Source organism: Solanum stenotomum, chromosome 2 (assembly GCF_019186545.1).
Source record: "Solanum stenotomum isolate F172 chromosome 2, ASM1918654v1, whole genome shotgun sequence".
NCBI lineage: Eukaryota > Viridiplantae > Streptophyta > Magnoliopsida > Solanales > Solanaceae > Solanum > Solanum stenotomum.
Genome location: NC_064283.1, coordinates 55,017,505 through 55,032,062, shown reverse-complemented (window position 1 = coordinate 55,032,062; position 14,558 = coordinate 55,017,505). Strand labels below are relative to the sequence as shown.

The following is a 14,558-nucleotide window of genomic DNA, read 5'->3' as shown; positions in this document are numbered from 1 at the left end:
TAACTCTGTTAGACAACTACTCTCTAGTGGAATTATCACAATTGACTATGTAAAGTCAAAGGATAATGTGTCGGATCCACTTACAAAAGGCCTAACTAGAGAGGGAGTTGAGAGATCATCGACGAGAATGGGACTATGGCCGAGAACAAGTCATCGTGGCGGTAACTCTACCTAGAAGACTGGAGATCCCAAGATCTACATTCAAGGAGATCAAACAAAGTCATAGATGACGGTTCAACATTGTCAAAACATATTTGATGGTCCATTCTCATGATGAGACAATGTTCAGCAATCAGGATAAAGGCATAAGGACTTTTTAATGGTTTCTAAGTTTGATACAGGGTATATCAAATAGTGTATCTACGGGATAACACAGTTAGAAACCACCTATGTAAGTGTGAAGTGTAAGCCGCTTCAAGGAGAATCCGGTAAGGCCAGTTCTCTAAGCACTTATTAACCGAGATGTGTTCATGACTGAAACGAACAAAACAATGAGAACCAAAAACAGCTTAAAGGTTGATTGTGTGACTTATGTTGTCTAGGTATACACTAAAGCTCGACGGTTCAAAGATATCAAATCTATCGATTGACCGAGTATATCCGATATATGTTCACTATGGAAAGTTTAAAGGGAAACCTACTTATCCAGATGCGATTAACCCTTACTTACGAGACACACAAGTTTTTCATACATATGTTTTTAAAAAATAGCCATTCCCCATTCATGTGGGGGATTGTTGGGATTAGCAAGGTGTGAATAGAAAATAAAAAAGAGAAAATGAAAAGTGGAAGAACCAATGAAAGTGGGGGAACCAATTTTGGAGGGAAAATGAAAAGTCATTATTGCAAAAGTGCAAATGAAAGGTCATTTTTACCATATTGGTAGAAGAAAGGAAATTGTTGTCCTTATATTAGGAAACGCTTCCTTTAGTTCTTAAAGGGTTAAGAAGATGGTGCCCCTCGCACCGTCGTAGTCGCTCGCTCGGCCTCGGGTTCGGCTTCGGATTTGGATTTGGATTTGGCAAATGATGTGATTGATTGATAATATTTTTGGACAAAAATTATTTAATCAATCTTGTTAAATCATTTCCTTTCTCTTATAAATTAATTCAGAATGATAACTAAATAACAAAATTAATTTGGCGCAACTGAATTTATTTAAAATTCACGTGTAACGGTAATCCTTCCAAAAAGTCGTTACTTTTCCCAAACGGTAATCCTTCCGAAAAGTCATTACTTTTCCCAAAGGACACAATGTTCTGGAAACAACGGGTCTGAACAGATTTTTTCTGAACAGACGCGTTCCTTGCTGCAAATGGCTATAAATAAGAGGTCTTTTTCGTTTTTTCAAACACTGAAAAATTTTCCTTTCTGCATACATTTTCTTACATAAATAAAATTGTCGATCGACTGAGTCTGTGTGTGCTCTTGTTGCTGTTCTTGTGTTCGCTGAAGTTATTGAAGTTTGAGGTACCGCTACTTCTTTAACAGGTTAATCCGTTTTATCTTGGGAGGAATTAATCTGCAACCTCGGGTACAATGAGGGGATTAAATTTCTTAAGGAAACACAGTGGTTTCTGTGGACTCGGATTAAAATTCATTCTGTTAATTTCATCTTTTTCTTGTTTCTGTATTTTTGACTAACCTGAATACAGGAGATAACACTAAATACTAAACACATTATTGGTAAGGTGTGGGGTACTAATTTTGATTTTAACAAGGAGGTATTACAAACTTTTCCCATATGGGTGCATATCCAAATTTACCATTGAACTGTTGGAGTATGAATTCCTTGAGTAGAATTAGTAGTGGATTGGGAGGTCCATTGTCTGAAGATGAGTGCACTACTAAGTTGGATATGATCTCTTATGCTAGAGTGCTTTTAGAAATGGAAACAGAACTGCAACAGCAACTAGAAAAATGGAGTAAGGTTGAAGAATGTGTTATACAACGAAAATCCAAAATGCAATGGTTGAGATTAGGTGATGCAAATACTGCATACTTCTTTGAACATATGAAGAACAGAGTGAATCGAAACACTATTAATAGTCTCATGACTTCAGAAGGCATCAAAGTCCATACTCAGGAGGCAACAGAACTGGAAGTTAGCACATTTAATAAGGAGTAACAGGGACAAGGTGCTCAAAACCTACCAAGTGTGAGCTCTACTATAATGAAAAATGGAAACAATCTCCATAGGGGGGCAAAAAATACAACTAGCAGTAAAAGTAACAAGATAGGAAACATGTATCCACCAATCAACTGTACAACAGTAACTCTTATTCCAAAGGTGAACAATCCTACAAGAATTGGGGAATTTAAACCTATATGATGTTGCACAACAAAATACAAAATTATCTCTAAAGTGACCACAACTAGGCTCCAGAACGTGATCAGTTCCATAGTTGAACCAAATGCGTCAGCTTTTGTCCCAGGGAGATCAATTAATGATAATATAATCTTAGTCATGACGTAATTAAAGGTTATGGTAGGAAAGGCATTTCTACAAGGTGTATGGTTAAGGTGGATATGAAGAAAGCCTATGACTCTCATGAATGGAGTTTCCTAGAACAAGTCTTGTATGGGATGAAATTTTGTAATGACCCACAAGGTCATTTTTGGAAAGTTTTATAAAATTATCATTTTATCCCTCCCGATAGTTTCCCTGAGTCATTTTCGATCGATCGGTAAAGTTAGTTTGAGAATTTTGAACTATTCGATAACTACGGTTAATTAATTGACGGGTGATTTTAGATAATTAATTTAATTGATAATAATGGGTCAAGTCTAAAATTATTTAAGACCCAAAAATACTTGGCCCATAAATATATTAAAATAAGTAGTAGGGTTTGTCACTTTAATACATAATTAATTTAGAGAAGAGACTAAAGAAAGGGAGGATGAAATACTTACCTGCGCAAATCAGCGACCGAAGTAGGAACCACTACTTTACATTCAGGTAAGTATTAGCTAGTATTTAATATCCTACAGTTAGAATTGAAATGTCGTGGAAATGGTATTGTATTTATGTTAATTGGGTAAGAAAAGAAAGTAAGGAATTTTAATGGTGTATAACGTTTTTGGTGGTTTTGGGGGACTAACATACAGCCCAATCATTGGCTAATCATTGCCAAATGATTGAGGCATTGGTAGTTTAACTATGCAATGAGAGAAACTATATCACTAACGCACTGTGGAATTGTTGTGTTGTTCATAATATATTTTGTTTTTCCTCTTCTGTTCTTTCCATAGTTAGGGTTGTCGATAGTGTAGTTGATTTCGACTATGAGTTTCTTTTCATGATTTTCACATTATAATTTAAGTTTTACTATATTGAGATAAGTAACTAAATATAATGGTATAAAATTATATGAATACTATTAGGTTGATGCTATTTGGAGAAAACGGAAAGAGTGGATTTGGAATAAGAAAATTGGAAATTGGTATATTTGTATAAAGTAATTTTGGAATTGAGAAAGTGGGTGTTGCTGGCCAATCATGTAGTAATGAACGAGGCTATAATTGGATGACGATGACTGAGATTAATAAATAGGAATAATGGGCATATCAATTTAAGGTTCTAAAGCAGTGGTGTTCTCGTGATTTTGTCCGTAACTTGACTTTGTTGTTTCTTTGAAATTTTCTTATTATTATCATATTATGATTCAAGCTTTGATATATTGGTATATGTAATTAAATAGTGGATGTAGTGTATTATAAGAAGATCATTAAATTTATGCTATTTGAAAATATTGAGAGTAAACCCTAGGCTTGAAATTTGGAAAATATGAGAGTTAACATGTTAGCAAGATAAGGAGATTGATTATAAATTTGGGTGAGTTTTTGGATCTAAGCTAGACATATAGTAGTATTGGTGTTGTTAATTTCGAAACCTTATTGTGATTAGTTATTGGAATAGATTGCATTTATTTGGAAATCCAATGAAAGAGGAAGACTTAAGTCCTGGAATGATTGTTCGACTATTTGAGGCAAGTGGATTTCTAAACCCTTGTTAAGTGCATAGAATCGTGTATTTCCTTGTGGTATATGTTTGGGAGTAGTGGGAACTGGTGATGGGTTAACTTGTCCATGTTGAATAATTCTAATGATGGAAAAAAGGTAATAAAAGGCAATGTGATTAATTGTTTGTGTGTGATGTGTTGAGAATGGTTTGAAAGGCTTGTTGAATCATTGTTGATGTTGCATCATGATTGTGTTTTTGTGAATTGTGCAATGTTATGAAAATGGTCATCTCCTCATTATTTATGTGAACATGTCATTTGTATTATTTTGAGACATGATTGTGACAAGTGTTATGTGAATTGAGAAAGAATAAGAAATTAAAAAGGATGTACCATTTCGAGGGACGTATCGCGCGCCGCAATGGTTACTTTATCGAGGGTCGTATCGCACGCCGCGATGGATACATGGACAAATATGTCCCCCATGGGTCCCGGACTGAGAGACAGTGGGTGTGTATCATAGGTCAGGCATGCATCACTATATTTGACATTGCATTTCATCGCATTGCACATTTTTATCATTGATGAACTTGATCTTATGTGTTGCTGATATTGTGACTGCCTATTTGTTGAAGTTGTGATTGATGAATATTGAGTTTGTTGTTAAGGACATGTAATTTGTTAAAGTGATTGTTGTTGAGCTGGGTGCTATGTAAACTGTGAACTGTTAGGTAGGGCTTGTTTTATGGAGGTTGTAGTTGTGGAGGTTTGGTTGGTGTGTAAGGAGTACCTGTATTCTATCCCCTCAGCTTGTGTTTAGAAGTTTACTTGTTGAGTACCGTGTGGTTTGGTACTCACCCCTTGCTTCTACATTTTGTAGGTTACTAACCCGGACCTTTGCGATATTTTCTCTTCTCCTTGTCTTAGGCTTCTTATGGAGGTTTGTGAGGTAGCTGCTTGTCATTCCAGCGGACCTTCTTACTCCTATTTATGATCTTGTTCTACTCTAGAAACAAGGTTATTTGAGACTTGTGTTTTTCTTTTGAATCGATTGTAATACTTTAGAGGCTTGTACATGTGACAACCAGTTTTGGGGGTATTTTTGAGTTGATTATGAAATTTTTGCATATTGTTGTAATGGTTGAGTTTTAGGCATACTTGTCTTGGTGGGATAAGACGAGTGTCATCACGTCCATTTTTGGATCGTGACAAATTTCCTGAAACAATGATCAAATGGATTATGAAATGTGTACCCAAAGTATCTTACTCTTTTCAGGTAAATGGGAAAACAACAAAGCGTTTTCAAGCTAAGAGAGGAGTTAGACAAGGGATTCCATTGTCACCTTTCCTATTTGTACTATCCATGGACTATCTCAGAAGGGCCCTAAGGAGTTTACACAGCAACACTGATTTTCATTACCATCCTAGATGTAAGAAGCAAAAAATTATTCAACTAAGCTTTGTTGATGATCTACTAATGTCCTCAGAGGAGACATAAAGTATATGATATGCCTCTACAAGTGTTTTATGTCGTTTCCTCAAGCATCAGGATTGGTGACAAATGTAGAAAAAAGAAGCGTCTACCTTGGGAGAATACAATAAGGTGTCCAAAACCAAATTCTTCAAGAGTTATAATTTGTGAAGGGGGAGTAACCTTTTAGATACTTGGGGTGCCGTTGAGTACCAAATGAATGTCCGTAGTTCAATGTCAACCACTGATTGAGAACATGCTAAACAAAGTTACTAGCTTGACTACAAAGCTTATCCTATGATGGAAGGGCATAATTGGTCAAGAGTGTTGTGTTTGCCATCCAGATCTTCTGGGCTCAAATATTTGCTTTACCAAAGAAACTTATTCATGTTGAAAGTATTTGCAGGAGATTTATGTGGACAGGAAATGTTGAAACATCAAAAAAGCATTAATTGCTTTCGAGAAACTATGTTGGCCAATGGATTGCGGAGGAATGAACTTCCTGGATGTTGCACCTACAACAATGTTGCAATTGCAAAACTACTGTGGAACTTGTGCAAAAAGAAAGATAAATTATGGGTGGAATAGATTCACAGCTACTATGAACAAGTAGAAATATGGGGTATACAAGCCAAACAAGCGTCTTGGCAGGTACAGAGAATACTGAAAGCACACAAAGATCTCCTAAATGTTGGGTACAATGAGCAAACACGACTGAATATGGAAAAATATTCTATAAAGGAAGAGTATGAGAAGGCGAGGGGAAGCATTGAAAAGGTAGAATAGAGGAAGCTGGTTAGGGTAAATTATGGAGCTCCTAAATGGTTATTCATACTATAGCTTGCACTGAATAGGAGATTATCAACAAAGGTCGAGTTGGCAAAATTGGGGATAACTACTACTGTGACATGTCCACTATGTCAAGGGGAAGATGAAAACATTGATCACTGCAAGAGTTTGGAATAAGATACTGGACTAAGAGAATTGGATTACGATGGCATGATGAATTACAATATGGGCATCGGTAAATATTAAAGGCAAAAATATTGTAGCACAAATATATAGAATGACAATGGCAGGAACTATATATTGCTTATGGATGGAACACAATCATAGAATATTTCAACCCAAGAAAAAGCATAAGGAGACTATCATCAGGTAGATAATACAAAGTGTACATGTAGAGGATCACAACAAGCCAAGTTAGGAAGTAGGATGCATCAACTTAATCTATCGATAGTATCAATGTTAGACAGTAAGTTAGTTACTAGATTGTGATGCATAGCAGAGCTTGGGGATTTTTGTCCAAGCATGCTGGTTTTGATGATTTATAATGCTTACTTTGATAACTAAAATGTTACTTACCAAAAAAATCAAGTAGCACAACTCTTAGCAAGTCACCCTTACACTTTTATAATGATCTTCTAGGTCAGTTCTGTGTAAATGCATCATTTTCATCATTTAGAGCATTTCTATAGTGACCCGAAGACATTTATGATTTGTTGGGACTATCAGCTCAATCACTTGGTCATTCATTTGGTTCTTTTGTAAGTTTCTGTGTTTTGGAATTTGAACAGTTGACTTCAGTCAAAAGTTTAGAAAGACAACCTTAGAATGCAATTGTTAGGATTCCATTAGCTCCATAAAGGTCATTTTATACTTTTGGCACAAGACCCTGAGGCTTTCGATGTACCATTAGGCATTTTTGCTTTAAAGTTTTGACCAAAGTTTGACTCCGGTCAATATTTTTTATAAACGTGCTTGCATGAGAATTTTATCAGTGTGGTTAGCTATCAAATATCAAGTTTGTCCTAGAATTACCTTTTGTGTGGTTCTCGAGGCTTCTGGGCTATTCTAAGCCCCCTTGTGGATTTTGGCTAAAAATGGAGTTTGATGTGGGAGTTGAGCCAAACACGGTTGGAAGTTTCGACTACAACATTGAGTCTAAAATGCTTAATTTGGTGGGGGTAGCTTATCTTATTTTCATGGATGGGGTTCTTGACGAATCCCGAGCACCCCATCAGAGAAATTGGACTTGCCAAAAACCAGCTAAGATGCATCAGCTGGTGCATGGTCAAATTACCCTTCACGATTGCAAACGTCAATTTCTTTGTACTCTAAGATCGCGATAAAGAGTTGACTCGCATTGACCATCTTTGGTCATTGCATTCGCGATGTTTGACGTCTGCGATTGCGAGGGTCAACTTTTTGATGGGTTGTGATCATGACCTCTTTTGTTGCGATTGATGTGTGTATTTCTCTCTAGTCTATTTCAATAAAGTCCAGATACGATCAACATCAACTTGGCATTTTTAGTTGGCGATTTCTCCCTCTATTTGGCTTAGAAATGAGTGATACAAAGTCTGGATTGATCGGAAAATGTGGGGTATGTGGGTGTGATCTGGGAGTGTGGGGAACTCTAGGTTTGAGGTAAATTTCACCCCGAAGGGGGCTTCTAGATCCACCTTTCTTCTTCTTAATTTGTGAATTATTCATGTTAGTGGTTTATGTTGTACCGAGCCCCAAATTAAATTCCATTTTGCACACAAGTTTAGGGAGGCAATTAGGACCTTTTGATGGAGTCAATTCCAAAAATTTCAGCGCGAGTCCCACATTTGCTGTTTTGACTCCAATTTGTCTCTCTCTCTATTTTATGTGAATTTAGTGTCTAAACGACTATATTAACATAGTGATTCTATAATTGATAGCACGATAGTGTTTGGATGAGGAAAGCTCTGACATAGTGACTTGGAGCGCGCACGGTCGACCTAAAGGTAGGCTATTACTTTCATTCCTTAGATTGAGCTTGATTATTTGAAAGTATGTAGATTTATATGGATCAAGGGTGGGTATGTAGTTGTGTATTATTCATTACTTAGAATCCATATTTTAGGCTATTATCAGGCTTTTTGGGATTGAGAGCAGGTTGCCTATTTTTGGGATCATTTTTATCTTGTGGAATGAATTAGTTGTTGTTAGTACTGTAGGATTTGAGCATGTTTGGACTTATTCTAGGCTTAGACTAGTGCTTTCCATAGACTTGTGATATTTGGAGCAGTTTGGCCTTAGTTCTACTCCGATGCCTTTTCGGACGACTTAACTCCATGTAGATTAATATAGTAGACTTGAGTCTGATAGAATGGTCCTTAGTTAGGTGACAACTTAGCCCTGCTTTCTACTTAATTTCTTGGTTTTATCCTTGTAGTCGCCTCGGCGTTTACGTGGTCCCTTGTGAGTGTATCAGTGATTTGGCATTGACTAGTGGAGAAGGTGCTAGATCGGGTCCCTAACTAGCTTTGAGGTGGTCCCGTCCTATGGTTAGACCAATGTTGTGTTGGTGGTGGTATTTGTAGTAGCTAGAATTCCTTTTTTATGGTTAGAGGTCATGCACATGATTGGTCCTAATTTGAGTCTTCCATATGCACCTATTTTAAGTTGGGAATCATCCTCGCTTATTGTAAGACTTTGGATTCGAATATATAGGAAATTACAGATTTTCCAGGATTTGGTGCCAGTACAAATGGAGCCACCAATGTCCTGTGGACTAACACACGGTCCGTAGGTAGCTTCGTGGATGGCTAGTCTAACTTTTCCGAAAATGTCAAGTTCCAATACTTTGTGACGGTTCACTATGACGGCCCATTATTCAATGTACGAGTCATAGGTAGGTCTTGTTGGTGAGTCTTAGAGTTAGTGGGACTTAAAGAGATTTCAGATGGACCTATGCGGACCATGTATGGACCGTAGGTTGATCGACCGACCGTACATGGGTCCCGTTGTTCGAAGGTCAAAAGAACAGGTCTTTGAACCCATCGATGATCGACCAACACAATCCGTTGGTGAACCCACAAACCGTAGGTCCCCACGGTATAAATTTCCTCATTTAGGTCTTCATTTAAAATAAAAACAGTTTTTACATCCATTTGATGAATTTGCAAATAAAAAATTGTAGCCATAGCAATGTTATCGGAGAAAAAGTATAAAAAAATTCTAGGCCTTCTGGTTGTTTAAAATCTTTTGCAACTAGTCTTGCCTTATATTTATCAATCGATCCATCTGGTTTTAACTTTTTTTATAAGACCCATGTGCAATCAATTGTTTTACAATTCGGTGGTAAATCAACTAACTTCCAAGTTTTATTAAAAATTAGTGATTGTATTTCATCATTTATAGCCTCTTTCCAAAAATATAGAATCATGTAAAGATAAAACTCCTTTCAAAGTGAGGGACCCGGCTCTCCTCCAGTAGTTGATTCCTCCAGTCCCTCCATTTCCCCTTTTGATTGGTGACATGTGTCATCTAATAAAATAAATGACTAAGATTCCCATTTCCAAATATGACTTTATACACATCTCCATAGAGAAGTGTAATGACCCTCCAGGTCATTTTTAAATTAAAGAATTCATTTCATCGTTTAGAGCGTTCCTGTAGCGACCCCAAGTCATTTATGACTTGCTGGCACTGACTGTTCGGTCGCCTGGTCGTTCGTTTGGGTTTTAGGCCCGTTCTCCTGTTTTGGAGATTTTTATAACTTGAAAAGTTGACTTTGGTCAACCTTCTTGGAAGACGTGCTCAGATGAAAATTCTGACAGCTAGGTTAGCTTCGGAAGATCGATTTTGGTCTAGAACGACCCTTTGTTCACTTCCCGAGACTTTAGATAGCAATTGTGGAATCTGGCTCAAATGATACTGGGTGTGGGACCCACTTTTCGTCGAAGCGAGCTCCAAATGGAAATTCCGCCTTCACCATTGAGTCCGAAATATCATTTCCAATCAGATTCCATATAAGGTTTGTATTTTTCCGACTCCGAACGAGTCCGAAACATCGAAATTTAAGTTTGGAGGGTTGTAAAATTTTGACGCGGCGGTGACGTGGCAGAGCCACGTGACGACACGTGGCAGAGGTGGAAATTTCCAGATTTTTAAGAACGAATTTCGTCCAAATTTTTGTTCAACTTCAAATTGAGATTGCTCCTTCATTTTTAATCCAAATTAAGTGATTCAAAAGGCAAACTTCAAGAGAATTTCGAGGGGAATCTAGCGGTGATCTCGAAAACGCGAGGGGAGGCTTCGTTGAGGTAAGAAATCAATTTTTAGCCACTGCCAGTGTGATTTTCGGATGTTTTGTTGTTGAATTTTTGAAATGTGAGATCTTGATCATCGTAAGTCCGTTTTGAGTCATTCTTGTGGCTAACTTGTAGAGTTTTTCGCAAGGATCGTCGTGGTATAATCTGTTTGGGTTGAAAGGGTCTCGTTTTTCCGGAAATTGATGATGAAAGGGCTGTCCTTTTTAATTATTGTGGCTGATTTGCGGTGTTGTGGGCATCTGTTTGTGCTAAAATTTTGGGATATTAGTTTAGTAAGGTAGTTGGGACGTTTCCACGGATTCGATTTTGAGATTCTAAGTGTGGGCCCCACAATCCCGTTTTAGACCCGATTTTGGGTCCGTCTCCGAAAAATATAATTTTAGTGTCAATATATTCGTAATGACGAGGTGATTAACCTTTTGTTAGTGGGGAAGCATTTGGAGACCGTTCGGAGAGGAAAAGATCCGGTACCGTGAGTTGGAGCACGCGTGATCGGCTTTCAGGTAGGCTATGGTTTTCTCTCGTGAGATTGAGCATGTTTAGGCAATTGTTTATTGATTTGCTTGAGTATGGAGGGGTTCGGGTGTCGAGCATGCTAAATTTCTATAATTCCTGCCTTAGACCTTATTTCGGGAAAGTGTTGGATTATGACAGCATGTCTCTTGATATTATTGAATAGCCATATCTGGTGGTGTATATGATAATATTGATTTGAAGTATGTTTGGCCTTAGTCTAGGCTTAGACTAGTGTTGCCATAGACTTGCGAGATTTCGGATGTCGTTGGGCAGTAGAACTTTTTCCGACGTCGTTTCGGACGGTTAGCTCCTTGTAGACTGATATAGCAGACTTGAGTCTGATAGTCGGTAACTCAGCTTATGACCTTGTATCCATAATGCCCTGCTTTTATATCGGCTACAAATACCCGGTTAAAGTCCGTGGTCTAGCTTACTCATTATTGGATACTTCCTCGGCGATTTGGGGTATATGAGGGTCGGACTAAAAGGATTATTTATGGTAATCGGTTTGGTGATATTTCCCGCGACGGATGGTTGGATATTGATTCTTAGCTACAGTACCCGGTTAGAGTCCGTGGTCCAGCTTACTTTTTCCAGGCTTAGCTACAGTACCCGGTTCGAGTCCGTGGTCCAGCTTACCTGTGATCTGGTTTCAGCTACAGTACCCGGTTAGAGTCCGTGGTCCAGCTCATTTATGTCCAGGCTTAGCTACAGTACCCGGTTCGAGTCCGTGGTCCAGCTTACCTGTGATCTGGTTTCAGCTACAGTACCCGGTTAGAGTCCGTGGTCCAGCTCATTTATGTCCAGGCTTAGCTACAGTACCCGGTTCGAGTCCGTGGTCCAGCTTACCTGTGATCTGGTTTCAGCTACAGTACCCGGTTAGAGTCCGTGGTCCAGCTCATTTATGTCCAGGCTTAGCTACAGTACCCGGTTCGAGTCCGTGGTCCAGCTTACCTGTGATCTGGTTTCAGCTACAGTACCCGGTTAGAGTCCGTGGTCCAGCTCATTTATGTCCAGGCTTAGCTACAGTACCCGGTTCGAGTCCGTGGTCCAGCTTACCTGTGATCTGGTTTCAGCTACAGTACCCGGTTAGAGTCCGTGGTCCAGCTCATTTATGTCCAGGCTTAGCTACAGTACCCGGTTCGAGTCCGTGGTCCAGCTTACCTGTGATCTGATTTTGGCTACAGCACCCGGTTCGAGTCCGTGGTCCAGCCCACCCGTGCCCGACCTTTGGCTACAGCACCCGGTTCGAGTCCGTGGTCCAGCCCATATAGGTTGACTCATTAGCTATAGTACCCGGTTCGAGTCCGTGGTCCAGCTTGCACGTGGTGTATTCCCAATTCCTCACTAAAGCTTCAGTTTAGTCTTGATTACTCTCATCTGCAGGTTGAGGTTTTGGAGGTTGGAGAGATTCCGGTTAAAGTCCGGGACGTAATGAGATCTTGGAATATGATTGGGAATGGTTCAGTTACAAGTCCGGAAATTGGTAATATTGTGATAGACCTTCTAGCTCCATTATTTTACTTCAACTGTCAGTCCATCTGCCGGGCTTATGGGGGTCCGTGCAGGTGGTTTCTTTTATTGTGCACGAGCGTACCCGTCGGGTTTATGGGAGCCCGGCGGAGTTAGTTAGATTGCTTGTCTTTGTTGCCTGTACGCTCGTGTACATACCCCCCATTTACTACTCTTTGCACTTGATGTGACCCTTTATTTGCATTTCAGTTTACTTTTGCTTATCTTGCTCAGTCGGCCGATGATGCCTACTGGGTACCTGTTGTTTTGGTACTCATGCTACGCTCTGCATCTATTTTGTGATGCAGGTCCGAGCACTAGTAGCCAGCGTTGATCGAGCTTGGAGTAGACTTATCTGGAGACGGGGGTGAGCACACGGCGTTCTGTACTATTTCGGTCTCCATCTGTATATATAGACTTGTCTTCTTCCCTTCGAGACAGTCCAGTCTCTGTTGTCCAGTTTTGGGACTTGTACTCATTTTGTAGTAGCTCTGTACTAGTGACTTCCAGGTTCTGGGAGGGATCTTTATTTGTATATAAGTTTTTGGTTTGCGTCCGCCTGTTTATATTGTTATTTGCCTACTCTTGTTTGATTTCTACCCTCAGACCCATTACTTGTTGTTCCGGGTTACGGGTTGGCTTACCTACTGGTGGGTTATAGTAGGTGCCATCATGACTTGATAAATCGGGTCGTGACAAATTGGTATCAGAGCCCCAGGTTCGTCGGTCTCACTTGTACAGAGCTAACGTCTAGTAGAGTCCTGCAGATCGGTACGGAGACGTCCGTTACTTATCTTCGGGAGGCTACAGGATGTCTTTAGGAACGTGCTGCTTTTGTATCACTGTCGTGCATTGTGTGTCTTATCGATTTCTGAAAATTTTACTTGTACCACTCTTTTATAGGGATGGCTCGCACGCGTGGTAGGGCCCCAGCTAGGGGTAGAGGCCGACCTCGAGGTCGTGCCAGAGCTACAGCACCAGCCCAGGACCGAGAGCAAACTCCAGAGCCGGTGATAGAGCCACCAGCAGCTCCAGCACCGCAGCAGCCGATGGGTCCGGGATCAGCCCAGCCACCGCCCGAGCCTGTGGCAGCTCCAGATATACAGGCGATGCTCGTACAGATACTAGCTGCCATTGGGGGTATGCAGCAGGCCCCAGCTCCAGTTGTTCCAGTACCGCAGGGCCAGCCTACACCAGCGGCACCGATTGTCCAGCCTGACGATTTGGAGAGCGTCATGCCACTACGGGAGCAGAAGATGCTCGGTGTGTTCCTTAGACTATCACCGCCGAGGTTTTCTGGGGCAGTGGGGGAGGATGCCCACGAGTTTCTAGTTACTTGCCGCGAGCGGCTACAGACTTTGGGTTTAGTGGAGTCGAGAGGGGCAGACTTCACCGCTTACCAGTTAGACGGTCCCGCCAGGCAGTGGTGGCGTACATACTTAGAGACCAGGCCAGCTGGGTCTCCACCGGTCACATGGACTGAGTTTTCAGAGGCCTTCTTGGCCCGATTTATTCCCAGGAGCATCAGAGATCAGCTCAGAGATCAGTTTGCTCGGTTAGAGCAGGGCTCCATGACAGTATCAGAGTATGAGGCCCGATTCCACGAGCTCTCCAGGCATGCCGCCATGATATTACCTACTGAGGAGGAGAGGGTTCGTTGTTTTGTTCGGGGTTTGAGACTACAGTTGCGGATTGAGACTCAGTCTTTAGTCTCAGCGGGCCGCTCATTTCTAGATGTAGTGGACCATGCCCGCACTATCGAGCAGCTCCGTCGCGAGGCCCAAGGGGGCAGCGGCAAGAGACCTAGACAGGAGGATAGCTATGATAGGCGCCGTTTCAGACCCCGAGGGTCTTATGATAGATCCCAGCAGAGGTTTCAGTCGGGTCAGTCTAGTAGCCCCTTCCAGGCTGCTCTCCAGGCATCAGAGGGTGATCAGCACCGCCATATTGGTTTTAGTGCCGGTCCTAGTCGGGGCCGAGATAGTTCACAGATGGGTTCTTCTGGCCGGG

General features: G+C 40.6%; 1 long non-coding RNA gene across 2 annotated transcripts; it reads left to right on the top strand.

Annotated features, from left to right (window-relative positions):
- The first annotated feature begins 10,405 nt into the window (after nucleotides 1-10,405).
- LOC125855444 (uncharacterized) lies at nucleotides 10,406-13,610 on the top strand. Of its 2 annotated transcripts, XR_007445486.1 has the most exons (4): nucleotides 10,406-10,511; nucleotides 10,947-11,023; nucleotides 12,857-12,915; nucleotides 13,452-13,610. It is a non-coding gene; the product is annotated as an uncharacterized LOC125855444 (long non-coding RNA). The 2 variants fall into 2 exon arrangements; XR_007445485.1 differs by lacking the exon at nucleotides 13,452-13,610 and having other exon boundaries at nucleotides 12,857-13,096.
- The last annotated feature ends 948 nt before the right edge of the window (nucleotides 13,611-14,558 follow it).